The sequence below is a fragment of the Somniosus microcephalus genome, chromosome 5, assembly GCF_052327205.1.
Source record: "Somniosus microcephalus isolate GS21.2 chromosome 5, FLI_Smic_1.0, whole genome shotgun sequence".
Lineage (NCBI taxonomy): Eukaryota > Metazoa > Chordata > Chondrichthyes > Squaliformes > Somniosidae > Somniosus > Somniosus microcephalus.
In genome coordinates this window covers 89,530,196-89,544,517 of record NC_140991.1, presented here as the reverse complement: position 1 = coordinate 89,544,517, position 14,322 = coordinate 89,530,196, and the positions used below count along the sequence as shown (strand labels likewise).

Here is a 14,322-nt window from a genome sequence, read left to right as displayed (position 1 = left end):
GTCGAGCCAGATTGGTTTAATGATTGGTGGCTAAGCCAGTTGTGTGCCACGTATGCTAAAGTCTAGTAAATCACCAGCTGCCTCTAGTGGCAGAAATATATAGTCAATTTAATGAACATGTTCATTCAGTTATATGGTCACTAATTAGCACTCCCAATATACATAAGCTTACTAACAGTTATGTCACTGATCTTTTTACAATTTATACACTATTGTTGCTTGTAAGCTTAGTAACTAAACTGCCTACCTATGTCCCTGTTCTGAATGTGTCACGGTTTTAGTACTGATGATACCCAATTTTAGCATTACTGATTATTAACCATTGAAATATCATTGCCATTGGTAATATCACCACTTCACTATTTTTCTTTGGCAAGAAGGGTGTTCCATCCTCATCTATGCACCCACTGTATCAAATTTCTAAAAGTCCAAAAATGCTTTGCAAACAATGCCAGCTATTTTGCACAAAGCAAGAATCCAGAGAACTAGATAGATAAACAGCAGATGGAAACGTTAGTTAAAAGGCTTTTGGAAGCCAAAAGATGTTGGAATGCAATGAAAACAATAAACATGTGTTTATGGCTTGTGCTTACCCACCCACATCTGAGCAGTATAGTATAACTGGCAGGTAAACAATCCTTATCTAGGCTATTAGGTGAGAACGCCATGTTGGAACAGAGCTCTCCATCTCAGTTGTACAAAAAGTAAGTACAAAAATACCCTGCCCCACAGAAACACACCTTCTGTCAGCTTTTCGTCAGAGGGCAACATTGATGACACTGGCAAAAGATACTTGGCCCAGACAGTTCTGCCCTGAAGGAGTATGTGTGGTAGTTTGAAGATTGCAGTCGGCACCTAAAAGAAAAATACTGTTAAACATTTCATAACTGTACAACTTATACATTTCAGATAATTCAGAATTATTAGTGTCATCGATTTTAGTAATCTTAATTACTTCAAAAGTCAATGTCTGATTAAAATATTATTGGTTAAAAAAAAATGTGGTGGTGGTGACTGGGAGGGATGTTTTTATATAGCTCCTCATCAAATTTCTCAAACATATCTGAATGATATACAGAAAAACAAGATTCAGTTTCCCATGATTTTTTTCAAGAAATTTTGATTCTCTTCATCCAAAGAGACACATTGCTTGATGGTACTTAAAAAATTTATTTGTGGGATGAGGGAAGCAATTTGAGAGACAGACATTTTTTATAGCTCAAAAAAAGTTGCCCATTTTCTTGCTTCCTCTCAACTTCATGGACAAGCCAAAAGAACAAGATTACATCTTAATGGAGTGAATAGGCAGCATGATCGCTACACTCCCTCTAAGATATCTAGAAAAAAATGATAGTTAATTCACATACTATCTGTACCAGTTACATATTAATGTTTTTGATCCCTGTGCATAGAAAGTTACAGTTGTGTATTTATTCCAGTACATTAGTGTAAGTGGCTTACTTGACATATTGGTACCAATATACCTCTGATCTGATACACTCTATTCTTAGCATCAAATTGTTTCAACTACCCACCACTAGTTCCTCCTCATATTTCACAGCTCAAAATGCTCTCCCTAGACCCTGTCTAAGCCAGAAGATTGTGGGTTCACGTCCCATACTAGGATTTGAGCACTTAACCTTTACTTCAGTGCAGTACTGAGGGAAAGGTGTCCTTTTGGATGAGATATTACACTGAGAGCCCATCTACCTGTCGTGTGGAATTAAGAAATTTTAAAGCATTACCGTCTACTCAATACAAAGTTGCTTATAACAAACTATTCGATATTTAAATTTCTGTTAAGGTGAAATTTCTACTTTCCGGTGTTATTTATATTGCTTAATTAAGTTTACTAATTAATTCCAAGAGGAGGGCATTCCCCTGCTGTCCTGGTTAACAATTACCCATCAACCAACACGAGCAAAAAACATTGTTTCTCTCATTTGCCTTTTGTGGGACATCCCCTTGAACCCAGGCAACTCGGTCCTTCTTTCACTTAATGTATTACCTCAAACCTGCCGCATCCTATAACCCGTCGCAACCATAAACAGGCCTGGACCTAAAAAGCGTCACAATCTATAATCTATGCTCAAGTCCCTGCACATCCCAGTCACCTTCTGGTTGGTCACTATGTTATGACCATAGACTGGCTGAACGCTCAGCTTACTAGAATGGGCCAGCAATGCAATTTCACGTCACTGCTCTGTGCTGACACATCCCATCAAAGATCTTCTGCAACCACAAGAATGATGCTGCAAATGCAACTTTTAAGCAAATGTGCATGTGGAAATCCTAGTTTTGCTGTTAATGCTTTGAACCTTCCCTGCAGTAAAGCGAAGGAAAATTCAAAACACTAACAGCCTAACTATTTTGCAGAACTAGACTTGTTAGCAAAATTAAAGCCATGGGATTAAAGAGACAGTGGGGGTACAACATTGGCTAAGGGACAGAAAGCAGAGAGTAGTGGTGAACAGTTGTTTTTCAGACTGGAGGGAGGTATACAGTGGTGTTCCCCAGGGGTCGGTATTAGGACCGCTGCTCTTGGTGATATATTATTAATAACCTGGGCTTGGGTATACAGAGAATCATTTCTTGGGTATACAGAGAATCATTTCAAAGATAGAGATGACACAAAAGTCAAATGTAGTAAACAATGAGGAGGATAGTAACAGATTTCAGAAGGGCAGAGACAGACTGGTGAAGTGGACAGACACATGGCAAATGAAATTTAACAGAGCAGTATGAAGGGATACATTTTGGCAGGAAGAATGAGGAGAGGCAATATAAACCAAATGGTACAATTCCACAGGGGGTGCAAGAACAGAGAGACCTGGGGGTGTATGTACACAAATCTTTGAAGGTGGCAGGACAAGTTGAGAAGGCTGTTAAAAAAGGAATATGGGATCCTTGGCTTTATTAATAGAGGCATAGAGTACAAAAGCAAGGAAGATATACTAAACCTTTATAAAACACTGGTTAGGCCTCAGCTGGAGTTAGGTTTTCAATTCTGGGCACCAGACTTTAGGAAGGATGTCAAGGCCTTAGAGAGGGTGCAGAAGAGATTTACTAGAATGGTACCAGGGATGAGGAATTTCAGTTATGTGGAGAGACTGGAGAAGCTGAGGTTGTTCTCCTTAGAGCAGAGAAAGTTAAGAGAAGATTTGATAGAGGTGTTCAAAATCATGAACTGGTTTGATGAGAAACTGTTTCCAGTGGCAGAAGGGTCAGTAACCAGAGGACACAGTCAACTGGCAAAAGAACCAAAGGCGACATGTGGAAACAGATTTACGAAGCGAGCTGTTGTGATCTGGAATGCACTGACTGAAAGGGTAGTGGAAGCATATTCAAAAGGGAATTGGATAAATACTTGAAGGAAAAAATTTGCAGGGCTATGGGGAAAGAGGGGAGTGGGACTAGTTGGATAGCCAGCACAGGGATGATGGGCTGAATGGCCGCCTCCTGTGCTGTATCATTCTATGATTCCAACTGTCATGCAGAGAGTTGTGTAGTTATCAGATTCATCATAGGTTACTCTCAAGGTTCTCCTTTTGCTTTTTACTGAGCCGCTTCAGCAAGAGATATGGCAGCAAGCACAGTAAACTCTTGTTTAAACGGCACTTTATCATCCGGAATACTTCAATAACCGGCAAAATAGATATATCTCAATAACCAGTAATCTTGCCGATTCTACCATACATTTAACGGAACATTCTGTAGGCGAGTACCCATACAGTACATTTCTTGATTTTTTATTTTTGTTTGTTAAAAATTGCCTTGGTAGGTATACCTCTCTGTTATCCAGAATTTTTCATCAACCGGCACCATCCTGGTCCCATAGGTGCCGGATAAGAAAGAGCTTACATCTTGGGATAAGGAAGAAAAGGGAAAACTTGCATTCATAGATTACCTGATCAATTTGAGTCATCCCACAGCACCTTGCAGCCAATTTTTGAATTGCAATCAACATTATGTGGCAAATACTGCAGCCAATTTGTGCACAGCAAGGTCCCACAAACAGCAATGAGATAAGTGATTAGTTAAACTGATTGTGTGGCCTTGGATTGAGGGGGAAAAATGTTGGCTAGCACATCATTAGAACTCCTTGCTCTTTGAATAGCACCACAGCATCGTCTGCATCTATTAGAACAAGCAGAAGGGGCCTTGGTTTAATGTTTAATGCAAAAAGAAAAGCACTTAAATTCCCTGGACCCTTGGGATCACCAAGGGGATTTGTGCAATCTTCTGATTTCTATACCTGTTCATTGCTTGGCACCTTATTTCTGTGCCGTGATTCAAACATTAGGACAGGGAAGACTGAGGAGGAGCCCTCATGTGTGTCAAGGGGGTTGTTTGTGGTTTGAAAACCACTACCATCACGTTTCTCGCACCAGCGTGACTCAATTGTTAATTCTGTTGCCAGAGTCAGAAGGCTGTGGCTTCAAGCTACATTCCAGGACTTCAGCACACAATCTAAGCTGGTACTTCAGTGCAGTACTGAGGGAGTGCTTTGTTGCTCCCTTTCAGATGATGTATTAAACTATGGCCCATGTATGCCTAGTTAGATGGGATGTAAAAAACACATTTGACGAGCAGGGGGTGTTTCTTCCATGATATTGGCCAGCATTTAACCCTCAATCAACATCAAACTAGATTAATTAACTGGTTATTTATATCACTGCTGCTTATGAGACTTTGCTGTGTACAAAATTGGCTGCCACGTTTACCTATATTACAACAGCGACTGCACTTCAAAATAATTTGTTAGTTGCGAAGTGCTTTGGGATCTCCTGAGGACGTGAAAGGCACTATATAAATGCCAATCATTTTCTTCTTTCTATCTGTGTGTGTACAGTTATAGGGGTATGATTCTTAATTATTTATGAGTATAACTCATTACTCAAAAATAGAGATTACTTTATCATGCTTAGATGCACCAAATGAATTGTCCATTAGCTTTACCTGACTCAGCAGTTTTCAGGTACATGAGCAATCAAAGTTAAAAGCTAGACTCATGCCAACTTATAGCAACACCTGTTGCTACATAACCCATTTATTCAACTTGACGGAATACTGCTCGTGAAGTGCTACTTGAAGCTTTGAAGTATTTTTTTCTTTAAATCAGAACATTTCATTTTTAAAAGCACCCCCATCTTAATTTCTCTTATTCTCAAACTGAGCTGAAGGAAAGTGAATACCACACAAAGTAACTGCAAACTGGCTTTCCCTCGGATTTCTCCTCCCGCCAACCTGCCCACTGCACCTGCGCTCAGTATCTCTTTACTCTGCCCAGCTGTGATCATTTCATTTGAAATGTAGGGAAAACAACTTGCATTTATACAGTGCCTTTAACGTAGTAAAACGTCCCAAGGCGCTTCACAGGAGTATTATAAAACAAAATTTGACACCAAGCCACAAAAGGAGATATTTGGGCAGATGACCAAAAGAATTCTCATCCTACCATCCCAAGTTCATTTGCTTCAATGACGCAATGAGCTGGACAACAAGATTGCATCAGGGCTGCTACTTTTTTTTAAAATTCAAAAATACCTACATCATTCTTCCTGTTGAAGGGTCCTAGATAGAGATAGATATCTGGAAAGGCATTCAAATCCAATTTAATCTAAGAGATTCAGATGATCGAGCTAAAATCTCAAGCAATTTAGAAATATCAGGAGAGCCAAGATCAAATGCTCTTGTGCAACCCTTGCTGACTGAAGTAGAGTGGCCGAGGCCGAGCAACAGCTCATTTTCCACAGTTCTGGTTGCTATTTTGTGTAACCAACTTGAAAAAACACTTGTGTACCAGACTCATTGGAAAGCTAAGGTGCCACCACACACTAAAATATATTACACTGTGAAAATATATCAATACATCATATGGCTGGTATCGTTCAAAATGCTATTCTTTAGAGGTTTAACAGATTGACTTTATATACTAAAACAGTATTTAACCACACATTAGGAAAACCAACTGTATGATGAGTAGAAATTTAAAAATTATATTGACTATGTCAGGACAAAGCTTCTACTCTTGAATTTTCACTTACAACAATTCATCTTGCAGCCATTACATAGTCCTGGGGGCAACATATGAAAATAAAAGTTGGGGACTTTCATCTGAAAAAAATCCTGAACTCAATCCTTAAGATAGAAAAATAAGGCTACAGGAGGTTGAGATACTTGGATTATTCTGGGAGAGCTACACACAAACAAGTCATAATTTTGCATCAAATTTGAATGGAGCAAAGTTACTTATTTTCAATAGTGACAGTATGCAATGTGCATGAGTGATGCAGCTATCCTAGAGAAATCTGTCTGTCTCAAAGCAACCTTATTGGAATCATAAAAGTCATAGAATGGTTACAGCACAGGAGGCCATTTCGGCCCGTCGAACCCATGCCAGCTCTCTGCCAGAGCAATTCAGCTAGTCCCACTACCCCACCCTTTCCCTGTAGCCCTGCAATTTTTTTTTCTTTCAGGTGCTTAACCAATTCCCTTTTGAAAGCCACTATCGAATCTGCCTCCACCACCCTCTCAGGCAGTGAATTCCAGATCCTAACCACTCACTGTGTAAAAAAGTTTTTCCCTCATGTCACTTTTGGTTCTTCTGCCAATCACCTTGAATCTGTGTCCTCGGACTCTCGACCCTTCTGCCAATGGGAACAGTTTCTCTCTATCTACTCTGTCTAGACCCCTCATGATGTTGAGCACTTCACACTGAAAGCCTTCACCAGGCTTCTTAAACTGGCTATTGAAAGGTAAGTGTAGACAAGATTACTTTTTCTCAGAATTTCTTCCCTGTAGGAAAGCATATTAGTTAGTGTTCTGCAAGGGGAAGCAGTGGGAGGAAATTGTACACTACTCACCACCAGGTCAGGCACATACAGTACATTACCATTCCATCTACAAACTGATTTATTGGTACACAAGCACACTAAGCAAAAGAACTCTTGAAATTAGTCTACTAGCAGAAAAGACAAGCAAATTAGAGGGAAAACATAAAAGCTTAAAACAAAATAGTTGCATACAGTTCCAAATACTCAACCAAGGACATTTTGAGCAAACTATTAGAATGGGAAGAATACAATAGACTATTCTGAAGTCCACTCCAAGTGCTCATCACTTTGCTTGATGAATAACTGACAAACAGTCCTAAGTTTGTTATTAACCAAGTTGAGTATATGTTTTCCCTTGTCCTGTCATGGTTTAACATTCAAGATTTATCTTTTCTATACAAGTTACTATCTTATATACCTCGATAAGGTCTCTGCTCAGACAATTTGTTTCCAGGATTAAGAATCAAAGTCTTTGCATAAAGTTCAATCCGCTAACGTTAGGGTCAACCTCATGGCTGTGTTCCCTGTATGGTCACTCAGGGTTGAATAATCTTCCTCGTGTGTCAATGACCAAAACAGGACACAGTTCTCAAGTGTGGTCTGACCAGAGTACTGTACAACTTCAGCAGGACCTTTGTCAACGTATTTATATATAATGCTATGATGATATATTTCAGCGTCCTATTCACTTGCGTAAGTTGTGACTCCACTGTGACTGGACACGCTAAATGCTAGTGACCAACTGGCAAATATATTTGGGGGAGTGGGAAAGCAGAAAAATGTGATAAGCAGGATCTGTTTTGGGGGGGGGGGGGGGGGGGGGGGGGAAAGAAGTGGGTCGGGTCAGGATGAGTCCAAGATGGCAACAGAACTCAAGCCAAGTCAATTTAGAATGCAAGAGGAGGGAGGTTATGCTTGAACTGTATAAAACACTAGTTACGCCACAGCTAGAGTACTACATACAGTTCTGGTCACCACAATACAGGAAAGATGTGATTGCACTAGAGAGGGTACAGAGGAGATTTACGAGGATGTTGCCAGGACTGGAAAATTTTAGCTATGAGGAAAGATTGGATAGGCTGGGATTGTTTTCTTTGGAACAGAGGAGGCGAGAGATTATTTAATTGAGGTGTATAAAATTATGAAGGGTCTAGATAGAGTGGATAGGAAGAACCTATTTCCCTTAGCAGAGAGGTCAATGACCAGGGGGCATAGAGTAATTGGTAGAAGGATTAGAGAGGAGTTGAGGAGAAATGTCTTCATCCAGAGGGTGGTGGGGGTCTGGAACTCTCTGCCTGAAACGGTGGTTGAGGCAAAAACCCTCATTGCGTTTAAAAAGTACTTAGATATGCACTTGAAGTGCCATAACCCACAGGGCTACGGACCAAGAGCTGAAAAGTGGGATTAGGCTGGAGAGCTCTTTTTTGGCCGGCACAGGCACAATGGGCCGAATGGCCTCCTTCTGTGCCATAAATTTCTATGATTCAATCCTTTTTGGTAGACTCGGCAACCAATACCTGAATTAGCAGGCCCATAGTCCTTCAGAACACTTGATTTCTGCACAAAGACATCTTGCTGACCAAAAAAGAAATTGGCAGATCTAACATCTCTAGAACACTTTCAAATTCACCCATTACTGTATTAACACCAAGTAGGATGTCAAAAACTAAGAAATAGGAGCAGGAGTAGGCCATTCGGCCCTTTGAGCATGCTCCGCCATTCAATGAGATCATGGCTGATCTTCTACCTCAACCCCACTTTCCCGCCCTATCCCCGTATCCCTTGATTCCCTTATTATCCAAAAAAACTTGAATATACTCAACGACTGAACATCCACAGCCCTCTGGGGTAGAGAATTCAAAAGATTCACAACCCTTTGCGTCAAGAGATTTCTCCTCATCTCTGTCCCAAATGATTGACCCCTTATTCTGAGACTGTGATCCCCAGTTCTAATCTCCCCAGCCAAAGGAAACATCCGCCCAGCATCTACCCTGTCAAGCCCCTTAAGGATTTTATGTTTCAATGAGATCACCTCTCATTCTTTTAAACTCTAGGGAATATAGGCCTAGTGTACTCAATCTCTCATCATAGGACAATCCCCTCAACCCAGGAATCTGTCTAGTGAACCTTCATTGCACTCCCTCTAAGGCAAGTATGTCTTTCCTTAGTTTTGATCTCCTCACCTGAGTATAGTACTCCAGGTGCAGTCTCACCATGCCCTATACAGTTGGAGTAAAACTTCTTTACTCTTTATCCTTTTGTAATAAAGGTTAACATACCATTTGCTTTCCTAATTGCTTGCTGTACCGTATGTTAACTTTGAGATTCATGTACACCAATTTACTTCTAATTTGTGCAATACCATACATTATCCATATTGAATTTCATTTGCCACGTTACACTGGTTAGATTTTATGTAGCTCATTCCGTCACTGACTGGCTGCCTCATCAGACTCTACAGCTTCATTCCCCCTTTTTAGGAACAGTAAGGTTCCTAGCACCAAAACGTGGGCCTCACCACTCAGTACTTCCACCCCAGCATCTCTTCCCTTAACAGCTAATAGAAGTTTAGAAACTTCATGACATTTCAAAAATTGTTGCAGTTAGTTTCATTTTTTTGAAGCTCTTCACCAGTCATTTTAGTAAACTTGAATGGAGGCTCAAAGGCTGAACTGGTAAACTGTAATTAAGATGGCTTTGGTTATAGACATATGAACTTCTTGCTTATGCTTTTCTTTGTTCGAAACAAAATTAAAACCAAACATTAAGATCCATTTGATTCTATACAGTTGGGTTCAGTGAAATAATTTTTAAATCGTGTACTTTATCCCCAAGATTGTACATGTTAATGTATATAGTCACAGTAACCACAAGGTTAACCCCCATATCAAGAAACATCACTGCGTAAGCAAAATACCAAACATGTCAGGTCTGGCACCTTGTCTACTTAATTCTGCTTTCAAACAATAACAAACGCTAATCCGCTCCACAATCCAAGGAATATTTCAGACAGAAAAGCGATCCGAGGCGATAGATTAACACTACCACCATCATTAAGTAAGACCTTCGCCCAGCTAACCTTCATCTCGAATATCTGATACAACAGTTAAATAAGAAAGGACTGTCAGCTGTGCTGGTTGGCCGGACTCCGGCGCTGCCGCTCTTGCCTTGAACCGCTAACTGCCGTGCACCGGGATTGCCCGATAAACAAAGAATCAGCCAGAGAGAGAGAGAGAGACAGCGGAGGGCGGCGCGGGGTCCGACCGGAGCAGCGGCAGTGGCGACCACCGCCCCACTCACACCGAACCAGAACTTGCAATCAACACAGCCCCGTCTGAGAGGCCCGCGACTCCCAGCGCCGCCCGAAGAACCGGCGTCCAACAAACCGGGCTCTCACACGGAATCTAACCGCCCCGCCCACCCTCTGCCGTGACTCCTCAGAAGCCGCCCAACAGACGGCAGGACGCGGACAGTGCGAGTACAGAGGCCGTTACCCTCCGGGCGCCGCCAGCCAACCAGCCGCTCTCCGCCTTCTTCTCCTTCTTATAAGTCGTCTCCTCCTCCTCCTCACCGCTTCAACTCGGACTGCGTGAAAACAAAAGCCCAGACCTCTGACCCGGAACTGGTTACCAACCCCTACTCGGGCTCGTGGAGAGTGGACGCTGTGACCCGGAAGGGTAAGTTGGCGCTGTCATCGGCCGCGCATGCGCCGAGGCCGAGGGGCTGAAAGATGTCGTCGATGGTTCCATTGAAATTTTGGGGCTGAGCGGGGAGCAACGGGTAAGTGTGGCCTCGACATCTTTAGAAAGGCGTCATCGTCGTGGAAAGCTGGTGACGTTTTTTTCCCTCCCTCCTGTTACTCGGGCGGAAGTTAATGTTTTGAACAACCAACGCCTCGCAGTGATGGGCCTGCAGCTCTGTGAGTGAACCCGGACCGCGTCTGCTTGGTGGCAGTTTGAGTGTAATTTTAGCTTTGGCACCACCAGTTCTAGACTGTGACCCTGGTCTATGACCCGAGCAGTAAAGGCCCCTCTGTGCAATCCACAAGAGATTGTTGGAATTCCCCCACAAATATATAATCAGTAAAGTGAGGAAGAGAATTGGTCTGGGACGTATAATGGAAAGTATGTACCGACTATGAAGTTTTACTTAATTTACTTTTGGGCACAAAGAGACAGAACCCTTTATCAACTGCTGGAACAGCTTATATTTGTTATGTGAAATTTATTGTATACTTTGTTTCTGTTCAGAGTTTATATTTGGAACTGCTTTATAATTTTGAGAGGCTATTGTGAAAGGATAGTTGAAGTAGTGTTTTCTGTCAATTCGAATCCAAAGCAACTTGCAGTTCTGTTCACGTATTTGTCACTCTTGGGGCTCAATAAATAGGTAACAATTTCGGAAATGATCTCAATCCAAAAGTCACAAATAATCACAAAGCCAAATTGAAGGAAAATGTTTACATAGAAACATAGAAGATAAGATAGGAGCAGGAGTAGGCCATTCGGCCCCTAGAGCCTGTTCCACCATTTAATGAGATCATGGCTGATCATCCAAATTCAGTACCCTGTCCCTACTTTCTCCCCATATCACTTGATCCCTTTAGCCTTAAGAAATATATCTAACTCCTTCTTGAATATATTTAATGACTTGGCCTCAACTGCCTTCTGTGGTAGCGAATTCCACAGGTTCACCACTCTGGGTGAAGAAATTCCTCCTCATCTCAGTCCTAAATGGCTTACCCCTTATCCTTAGACTGTGACCCCTGGTTCTGGACTCTCCTGCCATCGGGAACATCCTTCCTGCATCTAGTCTGTCTAGTCCTGTTAGAATTTTATAAGTTTCAATGAGATCCCCTCTCATTCTTCTAAACTCCAGTGAATATAAGCCTAATCGACCCAATCTCTCTTCATACATCATCCCTGCCATCCCAGGTATCAGTCTGGTGAATCTTTGCTGCACTCCCTCCATGGCAAGAACATCCTTCCTCAGATAAGGCAAACAAAACTGCACACAATACTCAAGGTGTGGTCACACCAAGGCCCTGTACAACTGCAGCAAGACATCCCTGCTCCTGTATTCGAATCCTCTCGCTATGAAGGCCAACATACCATTTGTCACCTTAACCGCCTGCTGCACCTGCATACTTACCTTCAGTGACTGGTACACGAGGACACCCAGGTCTCATTGCACTTCCCCTTTTCCCAATCTATTGCCGTTCAGATAATCTGTTTTCCTGTTTTTGCCACCAAAGTGGATAACCTCGCATTTATCCACATTATACTGCATCTGCCATGCATTTGCCCAATCACCCAACCTGTCCAAATCATACTGGAGTTTCTCTGCATCCTCCTCACAGCACAATTGTGTGCAGTTTTGGTCACATTATCTGAGGAAGGATGTTCTTGCCATGGAGAGAGTGCAGCGAAGATTCACCAGACTGATACCTGGGATGGCAGGAATGACATATGAAGAGAGGTTGGGTCGATTGGGCTTGTATTCGCTAGAGTTTAGAAGAATGAGAGGGGAATCTCATTGAAACTTATAAAATTCTAACAGGACTAGACAGACTAGATGCAGGAAGGATGTTCCCGATGGCAGGGGAGTCCAGAACCAGGGGTCACAGTCTACGGATAAGGGGTAAGCCATTTAGGACTGAGAAGAGGAGGAATTTCTTCACCCAGAGAGTGGTGAACCTGTGGAATTCTCTACCACAGCAGGCAGTTGAGGCCAATTCATTAAATATATTCAGGAAGGAGTTAGATATATTTCTTAAGGCTAAAGGGATCAAGGGATATGGGGAGAAAGCAGGGATCGGGTACTGAATTTGGATGATCAGCCATGATCTCATTAAATGGCGGAACAGGCTCGAGGGGCCGAATGGCCTACTACGCCTATCTTCTATGTTTCTAGATCATGATTATAATGTGTGATATGTACATTTGTCTTGACACTTCTATGCAGAGTGCAGCAAAACTTTAATTAGAAATAATTGTAATGTCACATTATAAAATAACTATGAAATTAATCAGGACTGTGCAATTTTGAATGTTATTTTGTAGTGACATAGAAAGAAAAGAAAGAAAGACTTGCATTTATATCGAGCCTTTCATGACCTCAGGATGTCCCAAAGCGCTTTACAACCAATGAAGTACTTTTGAAGTGTAGTCACTGTCGTAATGTAGGAAACTTGGCAATCAAAATGTGCACAGCAAGCTCCCATAAATAGCAATGTGATAATGACCAGATAATCTGATTTAGTGATGCTGATTGAGGGATAAATATTGGCCAGACGGCACCTCAGTTTAACGCCTCATCCGAAAGATGGCACTCCCTCAGTACTGCACTGGTGTGTCAGCTTAGATTTTTTGTGCACAAGTCTCTGGAGTGGGACTTGAACCCACAACCTTCTGACTTAGGCGACCGATCTAGATGCTCAATGCAATATGGTCAAAATTGCAGATGAAACCAAACTCAGCGAGTCAGTGGAATTGGAGCTCAGAAATGACAAAATGTGTTGGACAGAATACGCAAGTGGCCAGAACAATGGCAACAAAATTGAATGCAGACAAGTATAAAGTACTACACATAGGAAGTAAAAATAGGCAGTACAGATACTCCATGTTGAAAGAGACCTAGCAATCTGAACACGTTCAACAAATGCAAAGCGGCAATCAACAAAGCCAAAACGATAGAATGCAAGTCAGAGGAAGTCATGATCAAACTGTATAGTGCTTGGTCTGACCACACCATAAGAACTGCATCCAGTTCTAGTCATCGAAACACAAGAGAGACTCTTGAGCATTGTAGACAGTGCAGGGAAGAGCCATGAGGCTGATTGCTAGTTTTACAAATCTGAGTTATGAAGATAGACTAGAGAAACTTGGGCTTTTAAGGAAAGGAGTTGTTTACAAAAAAGAAAGACTTGCATTTATATAGCGCCTTTCACGACCACCGAACGTTCCAAAGCGCTTTACAGCCAATGAAGTACTTTTTGAAGTGTAGTCACAATTGTAATGTAAACAAGGTAATCTTCTAGAAGTATATAAGATAGTAAATGGCATGAAGACGGTAAATCAGGAAAATTACATGAGTAGGACAAGCTGACAGATACAAGTTAGTAAAATGAAACTTTAGGACTGAAATCAGGAAGTTATACTTCATGGAAAGAAGAATCAACACTTGAATGGACTTGCATAAAGTAGTGCAGGGGACTTGCATAAAGTAGTGCAGGAGAAAACCACTGGAATAATTTAAGAAGAAATTGGTTGTTGCAATGGGATGACGTTGAGGTCTTTATGAATTAATGAACTGAGATGGGCCAAATGTCCGCCCTCATCTACAAGTAGCTTGTGATTAGGCATTTGTTAAATTGGAAGATTGTTTTTTAGTTTTTGTTACATAGTCTTTAAAAAGATCTTTTACTTAAATATGTTAAATGTGTCAATAAAAATTAAAATTGGAAAAAATTATTGTAACACGTATC

At 41.5% G+C, this 14,322-nt stretch overlaps 2 protein-coding genes across 9 annotated transcripts in view; one reads left to right on the top strand and one right to left on the bottom strand.

Moving 5' to 3' along the window:
• ankib1a (ankyrin repeat and IBR domain containing 1a) overlaps positions 1 to 10,496 on the bottom strand; it is a 101,054-nt gene extending 90,558 nt beyond the window's left edge. For 3 of the 5 annotated variants that reach the window (XM_085987963.1, XM_085987967.1, XM_085987966.1), the window contains exons 1-2: positions 10,331 to 10,496; positions 741 to 855 (exon numbers count right to left, since the gene is read on the bottom strand). The gene's annotated coding sequence lies outside the window, so the exon portion shown is untranslated. Of the gene's footprint in view, positions 1 to 740; positions 856 to 3,787; positions 4,283 to 9,915; positions 10,286 to 10,330 lie in introns of those variants that run through there. The other 2 variants (XM_085987964.1, XM_085987965.1) reach the window with 2 other exon arrangements.
• Positions 10,497 to 10,523: 27 nt separating this feature from the next.
• The window catches only part of krit1 (KRIT1 ankyrin repeat containing), a 61,718-nt gene continuing 57,919 nt past the window's right edge, over positions 10,524 to 14,322 (top strand). The window contains exon 1 of one of the 4 annotated variants that reach the window (XM_085987968.1): positions 10,524 to 10,616. The gene's annotated coding sequence lies outside the window, so the exon portion shown is untranslated. Of the gene's footprint in view, positions 10,617 to 10,653; positions 10,756 to 10,936; positions 10,961 to 14,322 lie in introns of those variants that run through there. The other 3 variants (XM_085987972.1, XM_085987969.1, XM_085987970.1) reach the window with 3 other exon arrangements.